Consider the following 6,000-nt stretch of genomic DNA (forward strand, 5'->3'; position numbering starts at 1 on the left):
GGAGGTTCATCAACCACTGAGGGAATATTAATTTTAATATGCTGAATAAAACTATCAAGCAATGCTTTTCTTCAAGTCATAATAAAGTCAGGTCTTGAATTGTACAAAGAAGGTTCTGGAAATCACCTGAAGGTTTCTTATATAGGAGAACACCTTATGTTAATCCTTTCAATTTATATAAACATTTACTTAAATGTAGCTAAGTACTATTTAAAGAATAGTAGCTAAGAATATGAGTATGAACTATAAACATGAATCTACGGATATGCAAAATGCCCCAGTTACATGATTTTCCTCCCTCTCTAGTTTATATTTTAATGTTAATACCAGATTTAAAAAAAGTGAATTAAAGAGTTTATTTCAGGTAATTTCTTTGAACAAAATTAACTTCAGAGTTTAAGCCACTAAAAATAGAGCCCCTGAATATTTTTCAACTTCAAAAATGCTTAGGGCACAAAATGCTCCTTCCACACTTTTTAAACATCTTTCACATTTGTTCCCTCTGCTATTGACAAATACTATATCTCAGCATAGAATTACATAAAATAATTTTATCATCCAAAATATGAAGGTAAGAAATTAGAAAAGTAAATCCTAATCCACAAAACATGAGATCTAAAGGGCGATAAAGTAAAATAAATTGGAAGTGACCCTGAGCTCTTCTAGGCCAATCTTCAAGCATGTCCAGAGAAATGTGATTTGAACACGAAGGCTTCAAACAGTCTAACGGAGTCTCTATTAAATAGTTTCTGAGGATCAGAATTGAACTTCAGCAATAATGGGAAATTTATGGGTTCATATGAGGTCAAACATCAAGAACATCAGAAAGCACATTTTCAAACCAAGGATGATGGTACAAAACTGCTCCCTCACATTAGCTCTTTCAAGACTAGAGTACGTCTGGTGCTGGTGTGGATTGGACCCTCACAGCCCTGCAGCGGCTCTGGGGAATGCAATTCCAGGAAGACCTCTCTGACGTACTCTGAGGAAGGTGCCTTTACTTGGCACTAGCACAGCAGGCAGGCAGAGGGAATCTAATGATTGGCAAGGTCTGGACAAGTGACCACCCCTGTACCTGGGAAACACAGGCGCTTGGCAGCTGCAACCAAAACAACATACCTGGGGATATGAAGAGGGGAGGAAAAGGGGGGCGTGGATGAAGAGAGAGAGAAGTGCACTAAAAGATGCTCTTTCTAGGAAAAAAAGAAAAAGCTCTTTCTAGAAGAAAGTATTGTGGAGTAGAAAAAAAATCAACAGTCTACTTCACCATTTTATCTGAAGTAAATTAAAAGTGTTAGTTGCTCAGTTGTGTCCAACTCTTTGCCACCCCATGGACTGTAGCCCACCAGGATCCTCTGTCCATGGGATTCTCCAGGCAAGAATACTGGAGTGGTAGCCATGGCCTTCTCCAGGGGATCTTTACAACCCAGAGATCGAACCCAGGTCTCCTACATTACAAGCAGATTCTTTACCACCTGAGCCATCAGGAAAGCCCATCATTCTATCTATCAGAGACTAATTTATACCATTCAAATACCAAAATTAATCATGTAAATAATTGGGAAGAAAATTGTAAAAAAAAAAAATGAATATTTCAATATGCAGAACTACACATGTAATATAAAAAGCTACGTGGAAATGTTGCTATTTAGAATTTTTGTTTTTCTGCACCATCTATGTGACTGGAGTCTTAACACATCCACAAAAATCTGTCTAAAGACTTTTGTTTGTTTTTCCAGTAAGTTTCCATGTTGCAGGCATTGGCTATTCCCCAGAGTGAAAATAATGTTCAACTGTCTTTCAAAATTAGCATCATTTACCTTGAAAATATAAAATATAAATAAAATATAAAAATATATGGAATGCTTTGTGTTCATGAATTCTTCAGTATTTGAATGGTAAGTGCCAACAGAGGAACAGTTTCATTTCAGAACTTCCCATTCATGGCCTGTAGGCTCCTGCCAGAAGTGCTGTGTTCGCTATTCTGATGCCATGAGCAGTTTCACGCAGTAGCATCCTTTCGGGAATTCATCCCTGATTATGCACTGTGTTCTCTGTGGATGCTTGATCACTGGAGACAGACGTTGTCCTGAATTCATGAAGCTTCTCTTTGCTGGGTTTAGTATTAGTCACTTAGTCGTGTCCAATTCTTTGACACCCCACGGGCTGTAGCCCACCTGGCTCCTCTGTCCATGGAATTTTCCAGGCAAGAATACTGGAGTGGGTTGCCATTACCTTCTCCAGGGGATCTTCCCGACCCACGGATTGAACCCGGGTCTCATGCATTGCAGGCAGATTCTTTATCATCTAAGCCACCAGGGAATTCTTGCTGGGTTTGGGGCCAGATTTCACAGAGTCAGAGGGGGCATCGCAGAGAGTGTTATAAGTAAGCTGAGAATGATAAGATGAGTTCTGTGTTCAACATAGCTGTCTTTCACCTAGGAGAGGAGACAAATACTGCTGCTGCTGCTGCTGCTGCTGCTAAGTCACTTCAGTCGTGTCCAACTCTGTGCGACCCCATAGACGGCAGCCCACCAGACTCCCCCGTCCCTGGGATTCTCCAGGCAAGAGCACTGGACTGGGTTGCCATTTCCTTCTCCAATGCATGAAAGTGAAAAGGAAAGTGAAGTCACTCAGTCATGTCCGACACTTCGAAACCCCATGGACTGCAGCCCACCAGGCTCCTCCGTCCATGGGATTTTCCAGGCAAGAGTAGTGGAGTGGGGTGCCATTGCCTTCTCCGAAACAAACACTGAAACGTCAGTATTTGCCAATTCCAAAGATTTTCAGGGCTGTGCTTAGGCTTGACTTAAGAGGAGAGCATAACATATAGGGCAGCTTTGATTATATACCCTTAATCTTTTAAATGTGTTGCTTAAAAAGATGGGTACTTGAGAAAGGTCTGTTTATTCATATAACAAGCTTTTGCTAAACTTCCACCATGAGCTTCATCCATATGCCACCTGTGAATAAAGCTCAGTTTATTTCATCAGGGTTTCCTGTATCAGAATGCTGTTATGTTAAAGAGGGAAAGAGAATATCTTCAACACTGCTGATGACTCACTCATTCACTTAAATACTTCTTGAACAGTTCCTCTGTGTGAGGCGCCAGCTCAAGCAGTAGGAATATTACCATAGCCTTAGCAATAATATTCACAGAAGCAAAAGGCACAGCAGAAACATGACATTCGAGTCTCAGATATTTCATTCACTAGCTTGGGCAAGTCATGAATCACCTCCTTTCTCCACAAAGTGTGGCCAGTAAGTCCTGCTCCCCTCTTGAATTTATGCAAGAATATCTTTAAACAATCCAAACAGTTTCTAAGCTACAAATGCTATGGGACTTCCTTGGTGATCCAGTGATCCTTGCCTTCCAATCTACAGATGCAGGTTTGATCCCAGACTGGGAAGCTAAGATCCTGCATGCCTTGCAGCCAAAAAACCAGAACATAAATCAGAAGCAATACTGTACCAAATTCAATAAAGACTTTAAAAATGGTACACATCAAAAACAAGTCTTTTAAAAATTGCTATATGTATCATCGATTTGTTATTACTATTATCAATATACCATTTTATACTTATTTATACTGGTTCGATCCCTGGGTCGGGAAGAGCCCCTGGAGAAGGGAATTGCAACCCACTCAAGTATTCCTGCCTGGAGAATTCCATGAACAGAGGAGCCTGGCTGGGCACAGTCCATGGGGCCACAAGAGTCTGACACAATTGGAGTGACTTAGCACACATACTGATATTTAGCTTTCTCTTTCATTTTCCTACCTGGTGCTCGTCCACAGAAGTCCCATCTCCTAACCCTTAGTTAAGGAAAATGAAATCATTAAAGCTACTTCGGCCGTTCTTGCAGTCACTGACTCATTCTTATCTGCCAGCTTTATGGGCCCCCTCCTAGCCCTTCATACAAGTAGCCCGCAATGTGGGATGTGAATGGCTGTGTTCTGGCCTCTGTCCATCTGTTACGTGGACATGCACCACATTTCTCCAGCAGAACTTCTCTACAGAGTCACATCTAACGTCTGCAAAGGGAGAGGCCTTAGCCAATGCAAGGAAGCAGAGCAGGGAAGCATGGGGCTGTTAGAATCCCCGTTAACTTTGCTGCGACAGCACGACTTGACCTTTCTTTGGCTGTGTCTCCTTGATGCTCCCTCAGCCAAGCAGGTGGCTGCTGCGTGTCCCGGTGACTCTGACTACCTCTGCATTGTGGGTTGGGATGCGATCAGGAGGTCTGCTGGGTACCATTCAGAGTGGTCATTCATAAGTACTAACAAGGCACACATGAACCCAAAAAACTACCCCGGGACGATTATTAAACAAGGTCTGTGTTAGAAAGCCAGTTCAAGTTATTGCTCTTAATTGGGCAGTGCAATTAGCGATCCAAATATGATTTTTCATCTGAGAATTGACAAGTATGCCTTAAGGGGGGAAAAATGTTTCTACTATGGAAGTTGGTACCTACCCCTGGTGGCGGCTAGAATTCTGAAGTGATAGATTCTGAAAATGTATTGACTTTTCCAAGAGTACAAAACATTTCGAGACAATATCTTTTTTTTCCCCTTCCCTGGTGGCTCAGATGGTAAAGAATTTGCCTGCAATGCAGGAGACCTGGGTTCAATTCCTGGATCAGGAAGATCCCTGGAGAAGGGAACGGCAACCCACTCCAGTATTGTTACCTGGAGAATTCTATGGACAGAGGAGCCTGGTGGGCTACAGTCCATGGGATCGCAAAAAGTCAGACACGACTGAGCGACTAACACTTTTCATCTTTTTTCCTACTTATTTTAATCAACTTTGATGAGGTATGTGACTGATTGAGGTTGAACAGTATCTCAAAAATATTCTCCCCCAAATTTATGTCTGCCCAGAACCTCAGTACATGACCTGATCTGGAAATAGGGTCTTTGCAGGTATAATGAAGCTGAAGTGAGATGGGCCCTAATCCAGTGGCTGGTGTCCTTTTAAGAAGAGGGAAATCTGGCTACAGAGAAGAACAGGCCAGGTCAAGGAGGCAGACCAGAGTTATGTTGCCACTAGTCAAGGACCACCACCAAGGATTGCCAGCAAACCCAGAAGCTAAGAAGAGCCAAGGAAGAGCCTAGAATCTTCAGAGGGAGCACAGTCCTGCCAAAACCTTGATTTGGGATTTCCAACCTCCAGAACTGTGATATATCTCTTTTCTGTTAAGCCACCTAGTGGCAGCACTAAGAAACTTACATAATTGCATAAAATAAAACACACCAATTTAAAAAGTACAATCCAATGAGTTTTGACAAACACACACACACACACACACACACACACACACATATATACATACCATGTAGCCACCACCACAATCAAAATACAAGGTAAGTTCCCCTTTACCCTTCCCTAGTCCCATACATACACTCAGCCTCAGAAAACTTCTGGCTGATTTCTGTCACTAGGTCTATTCTAGAACTGTTGTTGTTCAGTGGGTTTTCCTGATGGCTCAACTGTAAAGAATCGGCCTGCAATTCAGGAGATAAGGGTAGATGCATGTTCGATCCCTGGGTCGTGAAGATCTCCCGGAGGAGGACATGACAACCCACTCCAGTGTTCTCACCTGGAAAATCACATGGACAGAGGGGCCTGGTGGGCTACAGTTCATGGGGTCGCAAGAGAGTCAGACATGACTGACCACGTGCAGACTCGTTCAGTTGCTCAGTTGTGTCCAACTCTTTGTGACCCTATGCTCTGCAGCACACCAGGGCCCTGTCCTTCACTGTCTTTCAGAGTTTGTTCAAATTCCATGTTCATTGGGTCGATGATGCCATCTAACCATATCATTCTCTGCTGCCCCCTTCTTCTTTTGCCTTCAATCTTTCCCAGCATCAGGGTCTTTTCTAATGAGCCAGATCTTTGCATCAGGTGACCAAAGTATTGGAGCTTCAACTTCATCTATTCTAGAATATCATATCATATATAAATGCAATCACATAATAGGTACTTTTCTACATCAAGCTT

The sequence above is a fragment of the Bos indicus genome, chromosome 24 (assembly GCF_029378745.1).
Source record: "Bos indicus isolate NIAB-ARS_2022 breed Sahiwal x Tharparkar chromosome 24, NIAB-ARS_B.indTharparkar_mat_pri_1.0, whole genome shotgun sequence".
In the NCBI taxonomy this organism is placed as follows: domain Eukaryota; kingdom Metazoa; phylum Chordata; class Mammalia; order Artiodactyla; family Bovidae; genus Bos; species Bos indicus.